General features: G+C 47.5%; 1 protein-coding gene across 3 annotated transcripts in view; it reads right to left on the bottom strand.

Moving 5' to 3' along the window:
• P3H2 (prolyl 3-hydroxylase 2) overlaps positions 1-20,014 on the bottom strand; it is a 74,529-nt gene that overhangs the window by 50,588 nt on the left and 3,927 nt on the right. Inside the window, exon 1 of one of the 3 annotated variants that reach the window (XM_054205692.1) lies at positions 937-19,802. The exons of 1 other annotated variant lie outside the window; for it this stretch is intronic. The gene's annotated coding sequence lies outside the window, so the exon portion shown is untranslated. Of the gene's footprint in view, positions 1-936; positions 19,803-20,014 lie in introns of those variants that run through there. One more of the 3 variants, XM_054205693.1, reaches the window with a different exon arrangement.

The following is a 20,014-nucleotide window of genomic DNA, read 5'->3' as shown; positions in this document are numbered from 1 at the left end:
GAGCGATGCCCTGCAGCTCTGCCCCTGCTCTCTGGACTCCTCCTTATGAACTGAGCCTTATTTTCCGACTGGATTGACAGGCAGCACCTAGCACCTCCCGCATCTGCTGGCACAGCGGGGATTAAGCAAGGGCTCAGCACCATGAACTCTCCTGCCCTGGGAACTGGAGGATCCCACTGCAACGCTGAACAACAGGAAGTACTAAATCAGCATCTCCTCTGGAAAAGTACCGCAAGAAACCACCCACGGGACTCTTCTGCTCTTGCTCTTTTGGCCCTGAATACAACTTCCTCAGCAAAATAACCATCCCTAACAGGAAATGCTGCCTTTGTCCATCCTATCGCCTCCGAAACATCTGCTCATCCGCACATGCAGTCAGCCTTCTCGAGGAGGCATTATCACCCCTTGGTCTGTATCCGACAGGTCCCTCAGTCCCTCCCTTCCCACAAGCACTCTCCTCCAGGAAAAAAAAATAAAAATACCTCTTTAGCCCTGCATAGTTTTAACCCAGCCTTGGACTTGCAAACACAGAGGATACACCTGCACAGCAAATAATCTGATTTCTTCAGAAACGTAAGGGCTAGAATTACTTGAAGAATGTGGGCTGCTCTTGCAAACAGTATCTCACAATAACATCAGTTTTAGCAGTCCCACGGCAGGGCACGAGCAGCAAGAAAGGCAAAGTCTATGCTTTGGGAAAAGGGAACACAAGCTTAACAGAGTCCAGCAGAGCTGGGGTTGCGGGGGGGGAAGAGATAAAATCGCTCTAGAAGATCTCGCCCAGGAGGGAGTGCTGAAAGTAGCAGGTTTTCTCAAGCTAGAAATGAAAAAACTGTGAGGGGAGTCACCAATAAATAAAAAAAACATACATTTCAATGAGGGGAAGAAAGAGGAAGGAGGAGGTGAGAATTTCTGACCAAAGGCAAGGTAGCAGACCTTCACACAGCATCATTCCACTTTGAAGTCCTTGCTGAAGGAGCTGTGGATGCTTCATGAAAGTTCATAAGCAAGCAGACAAATTCACAGAGGAAAAATCCAGTGGAGGCTCTCACAGGCACAGACACCAACCTCAGATCTAGGCTGCCCCACAGCCACCAGTTCTGGAGGCTAGGCAGGCAAGCGTCACAATATTTTCTCTGTTCTGTCCTTCCTTGAGCGCCCAGTGCTGGCTGCTCCTAGAGACCTTTATTCCAACTGGATACAGCTGCTCTTGTGTCAGTTGCCTAAAAACAAAAAACAAAAACAAACCTCCCCCTCCCACCATACCATTAATCATCTGTTTTCTAGCGCACACAATGTTACTAAGAGTGACAACAGCAATAACAAAAAGCCTGGGACAAATAGGTTTTCTCACTAGAAAATCCAAAGGTGGTTTCTGCGCTGCATGTCAAGTCTGTTATTGCAAGGAGCTTCAAAGGAGCAGAATTTCAGGGAAGGGTTTATGACACATCTGGTACGGGGCTTGAGTTTATCTGGAAGGGATCTTAATTGAAATAGAAAATTCCTAATTAAGATCGGAATCTCTTAACAGCCTTCCCAGCACCCAAACAGGAAATTCCAGGTGGGAAACTGCATCTCTTCCAACTCTGCCTCCTCCTGAAACCAGAAGACAAAGGAGCCCTGTGTTGGCCGGGCAGCGATTCACCTCTGATTTCGTGCTGCTCCTTGGCACCCTATTGAACCCAACGGTATAGACCCAGGAAAGAGGAAGACAAAAAAAGTTGTTGGGCTGATGTCGTGGGTATCTTTGAAAACACAGCAGCAGAAGATCAACCAGTAGTGCAAGATCAGTGCCTCGGGCACAGGCAGGCAGCCACTGGTGCACCACTGCCTTCCTCAACCTTCTGCTCGGCTGGTACCTCAAGCTTCAGCCTAATTTACTGCTCTCCCCCAGAGCACCTGTAAAGCCTCGATTGTTTCCTCATGCTGGGACATTTCAGCTGAAGCATCTATTGCGTGAGAAGCATCAAGTCACTTGATGAAATTCAGATTAGCAATTCACACCTTTTAGGATAAAAATAACCGAAGGAAACTGGGATGCATCCCAAAGCACACTAGACAATTCACATTAATCAGGGGGTGATATACCTGTCTCATTTCCAATCCTTCACCTCCTCTTCTCCAGCAAGATAAATGGCAAAGAAAACAAACCAACACCCTCTACATTTTTCTTCTGCAAGGATCCAGTTTCCATAAGACCAGTCTGCCTTGGCTGTGAGCTGGAAAATAAACCAGAGCTCTGCTCTTTCTCAAGGGCCAAGATGAAGGTGCTGTGTGTACAACCGAGAGTGAAAAAGCCCATGACTCTCTACATTTTCCAGGCTCCATTCCAGGCTGGTTGCTTATAAGTAAAGTTGTGAAAGAAGTATAGCTACTCTCTTCCCGGAAACAATCTCTTTTGGACCAATGTCACAATTCAGGGATCTTCTAGCATCTTCCCCATCTGCCTTTCTGAACCAGAGTAACTTCCCAGCCCAGCAAGGTTTCCCAGCTCCGGGTGCTGTAGTAGCCAGCATCACAGCCCAAAACACCACAGCCAGAAAAAGTCCTGACCTCCCCAATGCTGAAGCAGGAAGACAATCTGCTCTCCAAGAGGTCAACGCCAATGTTTGCCTCTGGAACTTCAGTGTGAGGTTCACACAAACTGTCAGTGCCCAGGGCTTTTGAAAAATTACTTAGTTGCCCTGCTACAGAACAAGACACCAAACTGCAGGCTCCTGGTTTCAAATATTGTGACCAAACGGTTCTCAGTGAGAGTTTGGTCCATTCAGAGGCTTGCCAGACAAAGCCATGTTGGTAATTCTACTCTGATCAGTTCAGTGTCACTTCTGTTGACACAGTGCCAGTACAGCAATCCTCATATGCCAGTCAAGGGCTAATTGTTGGGAGCAGTTCCTGGATTCCATGCATTGCAGGGCCACCCATCAGAGCTTCAGGTGATGAGCTGCTGAAGCCATAGGATCAACCATGCTTCCTGCATGGAAAAGGCATGAAAATCAAGGTCCTTCCTCTGCTCTTTCCCTGGAGGATGAATCAAGTCTCTTAAATTCTATTTTTGGCTGAAACCACAATGACCAACTTGGAGGTCTGCAAGGGTGGAAAAACCTGGGAAGTCTGAGATGCAACCTACATCATCCCTGGGCTGTGTCTGCTTGACTCAGCAAGCTGTAAAGGGGTAAGACCAGCAACTGTGGTAACCGAGAGCCTCCTCCTCCCTTTGCAAAAATGTGCAGTTGTGGGACAGACAGGTTTGTAGCAAGCAGTGTATTCGGAGGTGAAAGGGAGGTGAAATAAAAATACTTTCCTTATCTAGCAGGTTACAGAAAGGTTTTCTCAGCAGGGAGTGTGAAATGTCAGCTGTCTTAGTCAAAGCAGCTCTAGTGCCACAGCTTTTATGGTGAAATGGTTTCATTGTCCTGCCCACTGCATACCACACCTGAAACAACCAGAGAGAGACCTGGTGGCAACATCAGCATCCGCTGAAAGCCACGACAAACCACCGTCTTGTGAATATTAAGGAAAGACCAAGAGTCGTTTCCCCCTTACACCCCGCTTGTGGTTTTGGTTAGGTCTATCCAGACGCACAGAGTGGAAACAAGCATCTGCACTGATGAACCAGATAGCATCTGGCGTGGGAAGGAGATGCAGAAGAAACGCAACACGAATTGCAGGCGGCAATTCACACCTGCTGCCCCCACAACAAGTTTAGATAAAACATTCACAGCTTGCTAATGGAGAGATAATTCTCATCCACACACAGTTCAGCCCCATCCCCACAGTAGGGTGAAGCCGCCTTCTTTCTGCAGCTACCTGCAATCAAAATGAGTAGGACAAGACCTCCCACCTGCACACGAGTTTGAACAGCTGTACCTACATGACTGAAATCGATTTAAAAATTAATTAAGAAATTAATTCAGGACATTGGAGAGACCCATGCCATTCAGAGCAGGGCACACAGCAGCCCCACCAGTTCATTTGCCATTGATACCCTTCTGTCATACATTGCTTTTGGGTTGGTTTTGTGGGGTTTTTTTTATATTTTCTATGGAAGGCAATGTCTTCTAAATGGAATAATTCTAACAAGTTGTGGTGTGGTCTGTGGCAAAGCACAGGAACAAACATCTAGCCTCTTCATATCACTTCATTTATTGGGGTGGTGGGTGTCTGATGCCCGGCAGGTTCTTCCCACAGTCACAAACCGAGAGCAGAGAATTCCCTTTCCTCCTTTCACCTTGCAGAACTTGTACACTCACAGTAATTTATCTACCACATCAGTGCAAGCACTGCAGGCTCTTTGAGATGGAAGTCCATCAACTCCAGAAGTCTGTGCGCCTGTTACTGGCTCTGAGCATCCCATCCACTGGCAGGGAGCAGAACCGCACACTGGCTCTGGGCAGCTCACACACAAAAAAAATCATAAGCTGGAGAAAAAAAAAAAAGCCATCACCACCGTGAAAGAGAAAAGCTGTTAGATGAGCTTTGTGTGCGTATTTGCTCAGCTAAGGTGAGCTTCTGGCCTTGGACTCCCCGCAGCACAGACAGAAGTAACAGCTTTTCTTTCTCAGGACTGAGATGTCTTCTCATCTTTTTTTTCATACCCCAACAACTTTGTATCCTATACGAGCTAACACCATCAATCATTTCTGTCTGATTGCTACCTTGCTGCTTAAGCAACAAATAATGTGATAAATAAACCTCTGAGGGGGAAAACAGAAGCTTTACTAAACACAAAACACCAGCTAAGCACTATGAACTTTTCTTAAATTGCCTAAAAATGAAGAGCAGCTGCCTGGCACCAATTCTCCCAGCAGCAGTAACTGCAGCATTCAAGCAGCTCTGGATGCTTCTGAAAATAGGCATAATCTTGTGCCAAAGAAAATAATCCCTTAATTTTATAGGTGTCTGAATAACAAAAAAAAGAAAACTGAAAATGAGATTGTCTGGGAAGGCACATATAATGCATTGCCTGGTGTCTAAAAAGGTCTTTGCCTCTCTCCAAGCATCAGCAAGTGGTACTTCACCGGATTTAAATTGAGAGTTCAGGGGGTTCAAATCAAAAACCTTTTCATTTGATGTTCAGTTTACCATTGTTTCAGTTGTTAGGGGTCAGGCAACTCAAAAAAAAAAAGGGGGGGGGGAGGGGGCAAAAAGGAAAAGAATTAAAGTATTCACAATACTAAAGAGTCCCAGCAGCATCCTCAGCAGCTCCACATATTGGCTGCTAGCAGAGGTTTGCCCAAAATTTTCAAGAGGAGATTTCAGGCTCTCTACACAGCAGTGGCATATGCTGTCCCTGTGTGAAACCAGATGGGATGAAAAGCTGGGGAAAAAAATACATTTTTTTGTTCCTGGGTAGCTCTTCTGGTCTACATTAGCAGTACCAGGAACAGTCAGGTTGGAAGAAACCTTGGTGGGGCTTGATGGTGAACGCGAGAAGGGGATGCTCACGCCAAGGAGGACATGAGCCATTCTGGGGAGGGCTGAAGTCCCTCTGCCAGGAAACCTGCACCCAGGAGAAGGAGTGATAGAGAAACCTTGTGACTGCCCCCGCCACGATGCCCTGCTAGCCCAGTGGTGAATCCCTAAAGCAACAGGCCTCTGGACGTCTGTGGGGATCAACTTCTGGAGAGAAAGTGGGTAAGGCGTGAAGCAAGAGCTCCCACCAGAGCACAACACAAAGCTCTGGAGTTATTTAAAGCATGGAAAATACCAAGAAAGGCCCATGAAATGGCAGCTGTTTGTGACTGGTCTTTTATAAGCTACTCTAAAGAAAGCACTGAATATCCTACTTATGTTGAAAATTATACAGGTCACCTTCCATATTTAGAGCAGAGATGCACAGACGTAGCCGGGGACAAGACACATTCATACTCCATCTTTAGCAGGACTGCCACCCAGATCCATATGTGGTCTTGGCCTCCTACCCTGTATTTAAACCACAATAAGCTGTGCTCTGCATTCAAGGAAAAAGGAAAAAAAAAGAAAATGAATCCAAACCTTTGTGGGAAAGGTTTCAGTGAAAAGGCTGGCTGCTTTTCTGTGGTTACTGAGGTAATGAAACTTCAACAGGGGCTTACACAATGTCAGAGTGGAAGAAATTCTAAGCATCTACTAGAAAGGTTTTAAGTTACTCAAAAGCCTTACTGATAGGATTTCAGAGCCAGCTACTCTATTCGGACACTAATGTGTGAGTGAACACGTCTTTCAAAACCACATGTGGCCAGGCTATTCATACTCCCAGTCTCGTTCCCTACCATTCATAAGTAGGAGTGTGAAGCAGCAGGGCAAATCAAATAAATGACTTCATTCCTCCAGGGATATGAGCAAATGCGAACAAAGAACCAAACATTTACAAATTCAGGATGCCATATTTTTGCCAAGTTTTCTTCCAGTGGGGAGCTCTGAAGGATTCAAGGAATACAACTGCTATTTTCTCTCCTAAAGCTCTGCGCCCATGAGTGCACACAAGCAAGCTCTGAGATCTCCCAAATCCACAAGACTCCCTGCACAGCTCTGCAGAAGACACCACAGAGCAGTTTAATGTACCAACACTTGTGTAATTGGATACAAAGACGTATGTCTCAGGTAAAGCAGAGTTTAGGGTACAGCATCGCATGCCAGGTAAGTGTAGCCCTTTTGCTAACACAAAAGCTCCTGGAAATCCTCACTTTGTAGTAGAAAGGATGTTTATGAATGGGCTAAGATGCTCCCAATTGCTCAGAGCCTTCATCAGACCAATCAGCTCCATTACGAGTTTGCTTCTCTAACAATAAGCAGACAAAATACCTAGCAAGTTAAAAGACCGAACAACAACCATTTACTTCATGCAGGGTCGAGACCCTGCACGATATTACCGTCAGCTCCCTCTTTACCAGCTGTAGCGGAGCCTGCCTGGCTGCTTCAGTCCCAGCACAAACTCTTGCTCTGGTTTTCTGCACAAAGAAGCCCAAATCCAACCTTTTTGCAAGTTCCTCCTTTCAAGACAAACCGAACCCATCACTACTTATCCTCCTCAAAACAGGACGGCACCCTTCTGACCTCTTCCTCTAGTTTGGTGCAGTCTGCCAAGCTCATTTAATGCTGACTCGTTTCCCCTCATATTCCTCTGCCGTTTCTGTTCCCTGCACCACTTTTCTCACTTACATTTCTCTTTTGATTCTCCCATAGGAGGAAGACAAGCTGAAACATGCTCCAGAGCTGAAATTACAGTTCACTCCATGGATTTGAAATTAGGCAGAATATCGACTTTCCAAAAAAAAAAAAAAAAGCCTCTCAATGGATGTTGAAATAATTATTTTCCCAGCAGTGATTTTTTTTTCCTCTTAAAGGAAAGCAATAAAGCAATATGAAAAATAGATAAAGTCTTGCTGCAAAGGGAGAGTCACTCTCAGCAACTTTCCTCAAGCAACACAGCTGTAGACAGGTCGAGCTGTCAGCCCTGCTCAGCCCCTTGGACGGCTGGGCTACAGCAGAAGAAGATGGGTCTGATGCTCCTTGCACCAGCTCATACTGATTGTAGGGGTTTTGCTAATGAGGTTCAGCAGAAAGAAATACAAAGGTGTGCAGGGCAGATTCCCAGGGGAATTTGTGGTGTCATGATGGGATGGGGTGATGTGACAGAGTGACAGGACCGGGTTCAGGATGTTGAGGACCCTCACTTCACCTTTCATCCTCGGTCAGATGCGTCCTGCTCTGTGAAATGAAAGCTGGTGCCCCTGGACAAGCCAGCTGGCTTTCCAGATTCATTACAGGTCTCAACCAGAAAGTGTCTGTAACTCAGGAATCACTCCAAAAACACCCCTTGGGTCACATTTTCTACAGTGATCCTATCAGGCTTTAAAGCCCCAAAACAAGGAGAACCATTATTCTGCAGCCTGCTAATAATTAAGGGCTCACACTCATCTGAGATGCTCCATTTCCCCCAGATCCCACGGATGTCATCAGGTTTTGAGGGCCCTTTAAACAGCAGCAGCAGCAGCTCAGGGAAAAACATCTGGAATAAAATAGGCTGAAGGTCCTGAAGTCAAAAAGATCTCTGCAAAGGTAATAAGGAACACCTAACCACAAACGTTTGCTGTATGGAGTCCTGTGCTGCTGAGACACAGACACTGTATTGCTCCCTCAGAAGGAGCTTTAATGGAGAGTCATGTCTGAAGATCACCTGTCCTGGACCCACACGTCTGTCACGTATGTCTCCTCTTCCATATGCAGGACAGTTGTGACTGTTGACACCGCTGTAGGACCAGTTTCCACCGAGAGGACAGTTATCTCATGCTCTGCTAGTAAGCCAGGCAGCACTATTGACGCCGAGCAAACTGTTTCCATAATTGGGCTTTTCTCCTGCAGTACAGGACATCTTTAATTAATCTGCTACTGTTTATGCATGCTATTCCCATCGGAGCTTCCTCGCAGTGCACAGACATCATGCAGCGCATCTGAGACTCTCCAAACATGTGATGACAGTTATGTCTTACAATGCCGAGTGCCTGATGTACAATTACTGCCCATCAAACTCATTCCGCAGATGGGCAAACCAGGGCATGGAAAGCTGGTTTCCCTCCTGCTCCTAAAATGACAAAATATGGGCTGGAATGGACCAGTCCCTGCCATTTCTGTTCTGCTTCTCCAACTGTTGGCAGTGGCCACAGCAGCACTTCTCTGGGTCACACACTCCCAAAGAAAACACGGTTGGGACCATCGGGTGGTTGCTACGCATAAACCGTATTTTCTTTCTGCGTAAGCTGTCACAGTCATTTACATTTATACTAACAACCTCCAGCTCAGTGTTTTCAGATTAAAGGACAGGCACGCCTATGCCATTACACAGTATAAACCTGCAAGCTTTATTCCTAATATCACCACTTTTCAAAGCCAGACACCTGTGAGGACGCTCTGCTAAATCCATAATCAACTTACTGCACAGTCTGGCAGTCAGAGCGGTTGTCCTCAGGATAGACCAAGAACAAAGCGTGCAACTCAGGAGGCTCCAAACCCTGCTATTTTCAGCAGCATTTGGTACATATATCTGCCTGAAATTCCCTAGCGCTGACATCCTTCTGTTGTCACCGGTCACTGGCAGGACAAGGTCTCTGCTTGCACTGAGCAGCGTCCTGGCTCTGAAACAAGAGATAGCTGAGCACTGTTTTATGGCTCCTAACGCTAAGTAAAAGCAGACCTCGTACTCCATGCTCAGGACTGCTAAAGCACTAAGCGTGTATGAGAGCAGCTGGCACGTAAAAGGGAGAGTGTAGCATAGCCTAAATCTACTGCAGTTTTGCAACAGAAGAATCTACAAGGATAACCTCCAAAAGGCCCCATGGTCCTCCTGGCACTTAGGAAAAATTATGAAAATAGAAGCGGCTTCTCTCGTCCTTGTCTTTCTCCAAGCTCTACCTTTCCTACCCCAGGCCCCAAGAGCAAACAGAGCAAAATTAAACATGGTTGAGAGCTCAGCTGTCTGGGCTTAGCTCTCCTCCCTCAATAGTAGAGGATTATCTCCAAACTTGGTGGTAAATAGCTTAAATAAGAGGGACTGTGAAGCGGTTCACATAATGCACTATTGACCTAGCTGTACCTAGAAGCACGGATAGCTACACCAGCACGCTGCTTCACTTGGCGCAGTAATGCCCATCGCTTCCCAAAGACGCTTCCTTGTAGGCTCGGGTACATTCCTACCCCAGTGAAATAATCCCTTACGCGCAGGGTCAGGCATTGCTGGCTCTCACACCTGAGCAGTCCCTCCCATCTCAGGTGTGCAGCAGGGGCGAACGCCAGCAGGGTTCTCCCGTGGGTCACCCCAGCTCCGCGCTTGTCTGCGCACCCGTGAGCAGAGCCTGTGGTGCGCGCCCAGAGCACAACTCTCAACCTTGCTTAGCAGGACTTCGCCGCTCAGCACGGGCTGGCTGCAACACCAAAAGCAGCCCCAAAGAGCAGCACAGAAGATCCCTAAGGATGGCATGGGAGACCTTTCTGAGCACGGCTCCACCGCCTGACTCCGCTGACAATTCCACTTGGGAGCTGAACTGTAACATCCACCGCGTAAAATAATAGCAAAGGAACAGGAATGTAAACAGTAAGCCTGAAGCATGCAAACCCTTCCTATCTGATAATTCTCAAAGGCTTCACGAAGGGCAGTATGTTTTCTGTGCTGTGTTTTCCAAGATAACTGAGCGCACTGATTACGGGCCAGACAGTGACAGCTTTAAGTGCTGTAACTTTCAAAGAAAAAGTCCAGGCAAATGCTTATTCAGGTCTCTCTACCTGGTTTGGTTTGATGCAAAAAAAATGAGAGGCTAAAAATGGTTTATTTAGGAGTCTGTAATCTAGCTAGATCTCACAGCAAGGATTCAAAAGTAGATTTGGAAAACAGAAGTACGCTGATTAAAATAACAGTGATTTGGAGTTACAAACACTGCTGCGGGAAGCCTTATGCTACAGTGCAAAAGTCATTTTCCAGGGACAGTTTTGTTGAGCATCTAAAACTCAAACAGTAATCAGGCTGGAAAGAGTCCCCCAAGATGGGGAAATCTCTTTTGTGAAGCTCAGACCTGAGCTCAGGAACATTCAAAGAATCACAGACTATTTCAACTCCCAGAGGCCAGCCACCAAAACTGAAGCTCTCCTGCACATCCCAGGCAGCCGGGGACCTACAAGCTTTGTCATCTACAAACCACCGCCTTGCAGAGCTGCCTCCCCTAGACACCTCCTCTCACACTGCTCACTGCAGCCTTCCCATCATCCAGGCTTGAACCACCCACTCAGGCACCGGGCAACAACTGGGCTCAGCAGATGGACACCGATATCGTGTGTTGTGGTTTAGTTTACACCCAAGTCATTGAGGCTACTGGAGTGCGAGCCTAATCCAACATTAAAGATCTGAGTACATACAGGGTCTGCCCCTTTCTACGGTGGTGAGTCAGGTGTTGGCATGCTCAGGTCACAGCAAGAAAGATTCGGCCAGTTTGGGTGGTGAAGGGCAAACCAAGCAGCAGGAAGGATGGCCGGGAAGGCACAACACACAGACGCAGAAGCAGCAGGAGAGCATGAGGAACATGCTGATGGGAGCCAGAGGGCAACACCTGAGAATCATAGAATTCACACCTTTGGCTCCGCCATGCAGGTGAAAGTGCTGCACGAAGCCTGACTGGACCAGGCTGGAACAGGTTGCCCAGAGAAGCTGTGGATGCCCCATCCCTGGAAGTGTTCAAGGCCAGGCTGGATGAGGCTTTGAGCAGCCTGGTCTAGTGGGAGGTGTCCCCGCCCAGGGCAGGGGGTTGGAACTAGATGATCTTTAAGGTCCCTTCCAACCCAAATCATTCTATAATTCCATTCTGAGATACGATTCTATGACTGCAGGATGCACGTGCAGCTCAGACGCAGGCAAATCGAAGAGGCAAAGCTGTACGGACACTGCTGGGGCTGCCTGCCTGATGCAAAGAGGGGTGGGAGCCTGAGGATGTCCTTTGCGTCCTTACAAGACCCAGAACATGCTCACAGAGAGCTACCAGGAGCACACAGCATAGCCTGGGCTGTACAGAGGGGATGCACAGTCAACAACTGCTGACTGGACAAACTGCTTCCTAAAGCAGCACACGGCTGTTTTATTCGCGATTTGCCTGCCTTAGAAAAGGATCCAGTCTGAAATCCAGTTTTATTAGTAGTACCCTTGTGAGCCAAGGTGGCTGGCTGGAGGAAGAGACAATCTCGAATGGGCTGTCACAGCCAGCGTGTCCGAGACTGACCCCGGAGCCACCAGTAGCTGGACACCAGGATGCAATGCTTATGTTAAAGGAAATGGAGTGAGACTGCCAACCAAAGGATAAGGAGAACTACCAGCTGCCAAAAGACATTAGTATTTAAAGCAAAGAGAACAGAAGTGACCAAATGTGAGAGCAATTCAACTCTTGCCATGCTGTCCATGTGGGGAGGCTGTGCTTGCCGTCAGGTGCCCAGGTCCACACTGACACCAGTGATGCTGGTGCTGGGGGCTGTATTTTGGCTCCCTTCTTTCCCCAGCTGAGCCCATTTGGAGACAAACTGGGGGGACTTAAACCCTTCTGCACCATGCTGACCCGCCTCACAGAGGCTGCACGGAGCTTGGTGAGATGGGTACCCTCTGCCTGCCCCAGGGGTGGGAGCGCTGAGCAGTCCCTGCGAGGCTGCAAACCAGCTTCCCCAGCAGCCCACAACAGGGATTTGCAGTCACTGCGGCATCCTGAAGTGCCTACGCACAGCATACGGACTCTGCACCACGGTAACTCATAGCAGAAGATGCCGCAGCCCCGCTCTCCCAGGCGGCAGCAAGCCCTGCCCCAACCTCCTGCTCTCACAAAGGATCAGCAGGACTCAGGAACACCACCATGCCTTTCCCAAAAATGATGCGAGTCCCCGCCAGACAAATGGCCTTCCCTCATCCACCTCCAGAGATCAGTGCATTTCGCTACTCCTGCTTAACAGCCTACAAACGCTTCCCTGGGATCAGTGCTGCCCACACGTGAGACAACTTCTGTTTGTTCTCAGCCCCTGCAACACAGACACCAGCTGTTCTGGGAGGCAGGATGCTTTGCAACACAGCTGAAAGGGACATGGGTGAGGTGAACTCTCTGAAAATAGTGGCTTTTAACTAAATTTAGCTTCCTTACAATGTGGTTTAATAAGGTCTTTAAAAAAAGAGCGATCCCTTAGCACCTACCTACACATCTCCAAGAGTCCTTTTGCCATTTTTATCCCTAGAAAAACTCTCAAAAACAAAATGAAATGTTTTGTTCAATGAAACATCTCAGCAATACCAGTGCATTAAAAAAAAAAATCCACTTACTACACAGCTCTGTAAGTATGAAAAACGGGGATAAGACACAATGTTCTTTCCTCCCCATCGCTAAGGTATTTTGTTCAATCACGGATTCTTTGGATGACGCTGTCAGCCCTGGAGTGTTTTCCAGCAGCAGCGCAGTGCAATGTCCCACAAGTCAGTGCTCTTCCTTTCAGACTACTTCACTGAAACTTTGCAGTTTCTCATCTGCTTCCAAAGAGAGAGTAACTCAGGACACGGATGCCCCAGAATATATATAAGCCTTAGAACAGGCAGTGCCTTGGCAAAAAAACACTTTAAAAACAGAGCTTTTTAAGCAAGGGAACCAACAGACTCTGCTTCAGACCCTGGGCAGTCACAGCAACACCTTCAGCAAATATTTTGAAGGATATTTTCCAAGCTCTTTCCCTCTGTACCACACTGATCTTTTCTGGGAAGGAATACGGCTGGCTCCGTCTTCAAAGGAAGTTGCACCCACAGCCCCGGGCTATGAACTTCAGCACATCTCCCCATCACACCCTCGGGAGTCCAGCCCTGACCTCAAAGAGCTGTGAGTTTAGCAGTGCCCTACCTGCAATACTCTACCTGCAATACTCTCATGCAGGATTTGATGTTTGTACGGCAAAGCTGCAGGCAGAAGACCCTCTGGATTCAAATGTTCCTGCCCCTTAACCTTGACGGGACACAGCACGGTCTCAGGCTTATCTTTCTGCAGGGACTTGATGTGAGATCAAGGCCACCACTGCAGCTGTTTTGGAAAACCCGTGGTGGAAAGCAGCATGTTGGTGTCTAACAATCATTTCTGTGATTTTTCTGATTATTTTTTTTTTTTTGGTTTAAATTCCACTGCAAAATCCCTGTGTTCTGGGTGGGAGAGGAGCACATGCAGGACCCAGGGTGGCTTTGTGTCAAAAAGGAGCAGAGGACTTGGCAAAGTGTCTCCAGCCAAAGAAGGAAGGTGTGATGCTGCTTGGCAACGTGGCAAGCACAGGTTTGGCTCTGCCAGGGCAAAAACCCACCAGCCTTGTGTGCGAGTCAGCGAGCACCCACGGAAGTACGTTAGCATCAATTGCCATTTATTGCAGTCACAGCAATTCCTGATGGCCATGTCGTGTCTACCCCCATTTACACCAGCTATATGCTGTGGTACCCACACTCACAGAGTTACAAAAAAGCTTGGGGACGCGTGTGCCAGAGAGCGACTGCACGCAATGTGGCATCGCCCTGAGCACACCCTGTGATGGGAGAGAAGCAACAGAGCACCTTGCTTTGCTCCCTGGAGCCACGAGCATCCCCAAAACATGCTTCTGATCTGCTACCAAATTATAACTCCATACTCTAAGGATGCAATTTGCTATAATGGAAACCAGATTTTTTAGAGCTGCAAATGTGAGTTTGGCTTTGGACCTAAATCCCAGGTTTCGAGCACTGAACACATCTCCTGTAGGAGCCTCTGTCATTCAGTGAGTTCAGGGAAACCATTCACCGCACAAATCTTATGTTAGTGCCTTGGTGTGCCACTCTTGGGACAGAGGTACATTTTGGTGGTGCAGGCAGTCCATTTCTGCCAATGTCACTGCATTTTCTTCTCCTTCAAGGGTTTTCTGCCACCTCCAAGATGTTCCCCCCACCCTTAATAAAACTTCCAGTGCTTCAAAGATGGAAATTTCTCCTGCCTGTGGCTACCTCACATTTAAAACCTCCTGGCTGCCCTATTCCCCTGGTGCTAATGACATTCTCCCGAGCAGCCCATCTGCAAGCTCTGCCTGACCTGAGAACCAGCATCAGGGCAGGGAGCAGAGGGCGGTGGCAGCTGCCACCAAATCTCCTCTCGGTGGCCAGCCTGTCACCTCCATGCTGCGAGGGGACACGTTCCTCAGCACAACCTCATGGTCAGCGTGTTGTCCCGCACCCTATCTGCTTCCCATCTCTTCATGAGCACAGACTCAGCCTTTCATCCAATCCTGAACTGAAAGAACACGGTTTTTCTCCTCTCTTTTTTTCTTTTTTTTCCAAAGTGAACAAGAAGCTGCAAGTGAGTATTTGGCCTTCACAGCTGATGGGCTGCAGCCAAACTCTGCCATGTGTTCCAGCTAATACATGCGGGCTTTGCTTCCCATCCAAGAAAGGGAAAAAAAGGACGTTTATGAGCCGGGATTCAGCAGGAGCGTGTGGGAAGGAAGGGGTGGGGAGGGGATGCTATTTTTGTTGCTGTAATTATTTGGTGGCCAAATCCCTGACCCTTGACGTCAGCTCTGGAGGGTCTGTTTAACTGACCAGTTGTCATGGAAAGAAGGAGGATTGGTTGGGAGGTACAGGCTGACAAGGATCAGCTCTTTGCTGCCTGAACCCACACACAGGCAGACCCCCTGCCTTCGTTAGTCATCACCAGCTCGCCGCCAAGAAATAAAAATGTCAATACCTTATTGCTGATACATTGGCTGGAAACAAAAGCATCCAGGGAACTTTGCGCCCTCCTTCCTGCCATCGGTTACTGTTCAAAAGCACAGGCCAAATCCTGATCTCAGTTTCCCCAGGGTAAAGGCAGAGAAACTCCATGGCCCTCAGCTGGGTCACCCCGGGTTCACATTGATGTATCCAAACTCAGCCCGGCCTCAGTCCAGACTACACAGATGGAAATATGCCACGTGTAGAGTGCGGGGGTCCCTACTCCTCAGGAACAAACCCAATCACAATGACTAATTCATACCACCTCCAAAGGAAAAAAACCTAAGATAAATAACCCCTGAATCCCTTGCTCCAGATGTCAAGCGCTGCCTCGAGCCCGGAGTCCTGCTAGCAAGGCTCCTGCAACGCTCAGGAGGTTGGCAGCGAACGGCTCAGTCACTGACGTGATGGTTTCTCATTACTGCCCACACCATCCACGATGAAATCACCAGTTGTACAAGGAAATGGGAATAATCCTTGCTGGAACCTCAGGCACAGCTAGTGAGTACTGGGCATAAGTTTGCTTAGCAGGGCTCAACTGCGTTGCTCATTCACATGCAGTTCATTATCAGCTGCCATTCATTATTCCCGTGGCCAAGGACAACAAAAGGGCTTGGCAAAAGCCAGAGCAGAGCTCGCTAAGATGTATGGATGAGAATTAACAGGCAGCGCAAAAAGCCATTTAACAAATCCCAGTGCAACGCAGCACATGGATGGGGCGGCTCAGCAGCAAGGCTCTGCCAAGGAGCTGCCAGCAGAGGAAGCCGTCATGAGGTGAGTGATGTGCAAGGTGCAAAAAACCACAGGAAGCTAAGGAGATAAAAGGACAGGGAAGGGGCAGGTTCCCAGGTTATAGCACAGAAGCAGGAATCTGTTCTCCAAAGCCAGTGGGCTCTCTCGCGCCATCAGTGCCCAGTTTTTCCTGAGCTGGGATGTTAGCCTAGCTCATGCATTGGGATGCCTTAGATCAAGACCTCAAAAGGGCCAGTGAAACTGTGTGAGTCACAGTACTGACTCCTCCATCACCCAAGCCACAGCACCAGGGATTGGCAAGAAATAAGGAGGAATCCAGGCTTACCTTTTTTCTCCAGAAGACAGGGAAATTTTACAGGCTGGGAGCTGCTGCCAGTATATTTTGGAGCCCTGGCACGACTGCATAGCTATGAGGTGAGGGAGAGGAACTCAGCAAAACAAAAAAGTGACCCTGGCCATCAAATGTCTGATTAGCAGCCTTCATGAAATGAGCTTGGTGGGTCCAAGACAAGTTTGTGTTACCTGGTTGTGTCCTGATTTGCAGCAGTGCTGAGCTGGGTTGTGCTAATTTACCAACAGTTGAAATGATGTGGAAATCTGCAAACACCATAGTCTTGCTTTTGGGTTTATTCTATAGAAAAAAAAAAAAAAAAACACACACTACAAAAAAAAACAGTAGAAAGTCACTACAACCATCTAGTCCAACTTTTAGTAGAGCACCAGCCCAAAGTCAAGTCTGAAAAGTCAAGACTAAGTTTGCTGTGAATACTCCGAGGGAGTCCAGTACAATTCTTGGTACGTTGGTCCAGCCACTAGCTCACCTTCACCACAAAAACATGTGCTTACCTTCCAGTCTGCATTTGCTAGTGTCAGTATTGAACCCCTGGGTCACCTCTTTCCCTCTCTGATAATACTTTCAACCCAGAATGAAACATTTCAGAAACATTTCATTTAAAGTGCTCAGGAAGAACCGGGGCAGGGGCAGTTGGGTCAGTGACTAAATATCCTTCCCTAAACCCAGGACACTGACCCAACCATCAGGACTCCGAGTTTTCCATCCCATAAAATGAGTTTATTTTTGTCTACATAATTTTAACTTTCTGAGCACTAACATTTACCCTCTGGTGAGGACTAGGAATGCTCTCTCAGAAAATCTAAATAGAGAGACGTTCCAAAAGATTAGTTCTGGGATCTATTTATTTATCCAGTATCTGAGTAATACCAATTCTCAAGATTACAGATAAATAAACACCGCTAATCGTAATAATCCAAATAATAATGATTATCTGACAGTTCTACTATAGGTCTTTGTCTGGGATGTGTCCTATAAATCCTATGAAAACAAGACCAGCTAGCTGGGCAGACCTTGCAGGACAGGTGGTGGCTGTGGTGAGAAATAGCCTCAGCCGGCTGCTCCCACAAAGATTTTTAAGTAGCAGGGTTTTGCGCGTTATTCTGTGCCGCTACACATGAGATGCCATAAGGGAAATCACCACCTTTCCCCCAAAGGCTGAGGTTCACCCCAGGACAGGACGCTATTATCTGCTTAAGTCTATGCAGCGCTGCAACATGGAGGAAAACAGAACAAAACATCCATGGGAAATACAAGCCCTTGAGTGAAACAAAGCAGATTCCCAAAGCAACTACATTGACGTGAATCCAGAGTTACTCTGCGATTCCTAGGTAGGTAATCCAGATGTCTGTCAAGGAGATGAAAGACTCTGGCCCCGGTGCAACAGCCCAGAGATGGGCAGCAGCAGCAAATAGCTACTTGAGGTGAAAAGAATTCGGTGGTGATGTCTTCACAACCACCCCAAGGCTCGCTACAGGCGCTCAGAGGCAGAGGCCCAAGCGTGGCTGGTGGTAAGGCTCACATAAGCACGGTCAGAAGACAGAACGATCAGTCTGGAGTGGTTAGAGGTCTGGTTTTACATACACAGGTCTCCTCCCTTGAGCTCGGATTCCCATAAATAGGGAGCTTTCAAAGGCAGAACTGGAGTAGAGCAATAACAATAACAATAATCTGTATTGCAAAGGTTTCTAACTCCCTCTCTGTTTCATTTTTTTTCCTCCTACAGTCTTTCATCAAGTCATTGTTGTGTCTGTATTGCATTTCAGAAATCTTGCTGGCAGGGGTGGGCAGGAGAGCACGGGGCGACCCAAGCACAGGCTCCCAGCGGTGCCTCCAGCACTGCCCCATCAGCTGCAGCGTGGAGGACCCAGCAGGAAAGGCAACAGTGCCAAGTCAAAGTTGTCTCCAAACAAGACCGCTAGAAAGACTGAGCTGCTTGTATAAAGTTTGTGTGACCGAAAAAAGATTTTTTTAGAAAAGAAACAACTTTAAAGAACAAATAAACAGCCTGAAAAACCTAAACATGGTTTTACATTGGCAACACGTGAAATCCTGATGATAATGGAACTAAATCACAACTCAGACATGGCAAGAGGGAATTCAAGACAGAATAAGCAAGACCGAGTTGCACTCTTGCACCTTTTGTTCTACTTGCAGTCCCACATTACTAAGAGAGGAGCAATGTCCCATGCACTGGAAACTTGTTTTATTTATTGTTTTAAATGCAAGCACAGCCCAAAAGACCTTTCCTCCAGGGCTGGTGGTTACAGACTACATACACACGATGATTCCTGCTGTACTTCACTGATGTGCAACGGGGCATACAGGCAAGTGGGAAGATGACACCATTGCGAGTCAGTATTTACAAAATAGGAGCAAGTGCCCAGGAGAAGCACACCAATATACAGAGAAAATGAAAACTGGCTGTAGAGATCACCCAGCAAACAGGCCAGGGGATGCTCTGGCTGGGAACAAGATAAGATGAGAGAAAGAGACCTCGAGGGATGGGTTAGCAGGCTAGAAGAGAGGCAAGACCTGGTTTTGTAATTGATAAAATGACCAACTTTTTCAGGTTACTTGTTATTTTTGGACCAGATTGACTTGCAGCAGTCAGCACCGGGACTGGAAGCGATGCTCTGTCACAGGGTTCATGGCAAACCATCCACAGCAAGCTCCAACACGGCTACTGAGTCAGCAGCTCACGGCCAGCAAACGCTCACACGGTGTACATTGTTTCCTCCTTCTCCACTCGCTTTCAGAGCTAGAAAATCTCCCCAAAAGCAGGGTTAGAAACACCGTTCCTGCAGGCTAGGTTTTAACAGAAGCAAGATGACTAAGGCAGCAAAGTGAGGAGGATGTGATTAATAAAACATGTAAGAGGGCAAAGAGACCATCCCCGCACCCACCTGCCAAGCCTAGAGGGTATTTCACTGACTAACACCAAGCAGCCAGCACACAGCAGAGAGCCACCAGCATAAGGCAAACTGCCCTTCTGCCCATGGGACGTGACATCAGGAACCCACAGAAGGACCTTTTCTCTGTGGGCTGGAGATCCCACTCACTACAGGCACTACAAGAGTTAAATCCCATGTTCTTATCACCACCTCTGTTTCCACATCTTCTCAAAACCCATCCCACTCTAACTGCCTCAGCCACCTGTACCCAGTATATTTCTAAATCACCTGAAAACATCAGCTATCCTAGGAAAAGGAGGGGTCTTCCTATTTACAATACATATTTGGTAGTTGCAAAGAAGACTTGAGAGTGCATTTGGACTTGGGATGCTTGTTCAAAGCAATTTGTCTACAGTCTCTGTAGACACTGCAGTCAACCTCAGAGACCCGATGAAGGGCCTGAAGCCCATAGAAACCTTCAGCTGAACCCACAATCTGTCCCAGTCCTGCAGCGGCCACAGTCTCCCCTCACATCATGCTACAGTCACCAAAAACACTCAGATCCCATCTGTGAAACAGAACAGTGGTCTTCAAAAGACCACTGTTTCTATTTCAGAAAAGTACAGAGAGAAAAAAAAAATAAAATTAGGAGATAACTTGGGGAACTAATAGAATAACATGAGACTGATGGGACATGTTCTTGTACAGGGATACCATCGGCATTTAACCTAATCACATCGTCACCACCCTGTGCCT

Source organism: Rissa tridactyla, chromosome 6 (genome assembly GCF_028500815.1).
Source record: "Rissa tridactyla isolate bRisTri1 chromosome 6, bRisTri1.patW.cur.20221130, whole genome shotgun sequence".
Classification (NCBI taxonomy): domain Eukaryota; kingdom Metazoa; phylum Chordata; class Aves; order Charadriiformes; family Laridae; genus Rissa; species Rissa tridactyla.
This window is presented reverse-complemented; position numbering and strand designations above follow the sequence as displayed.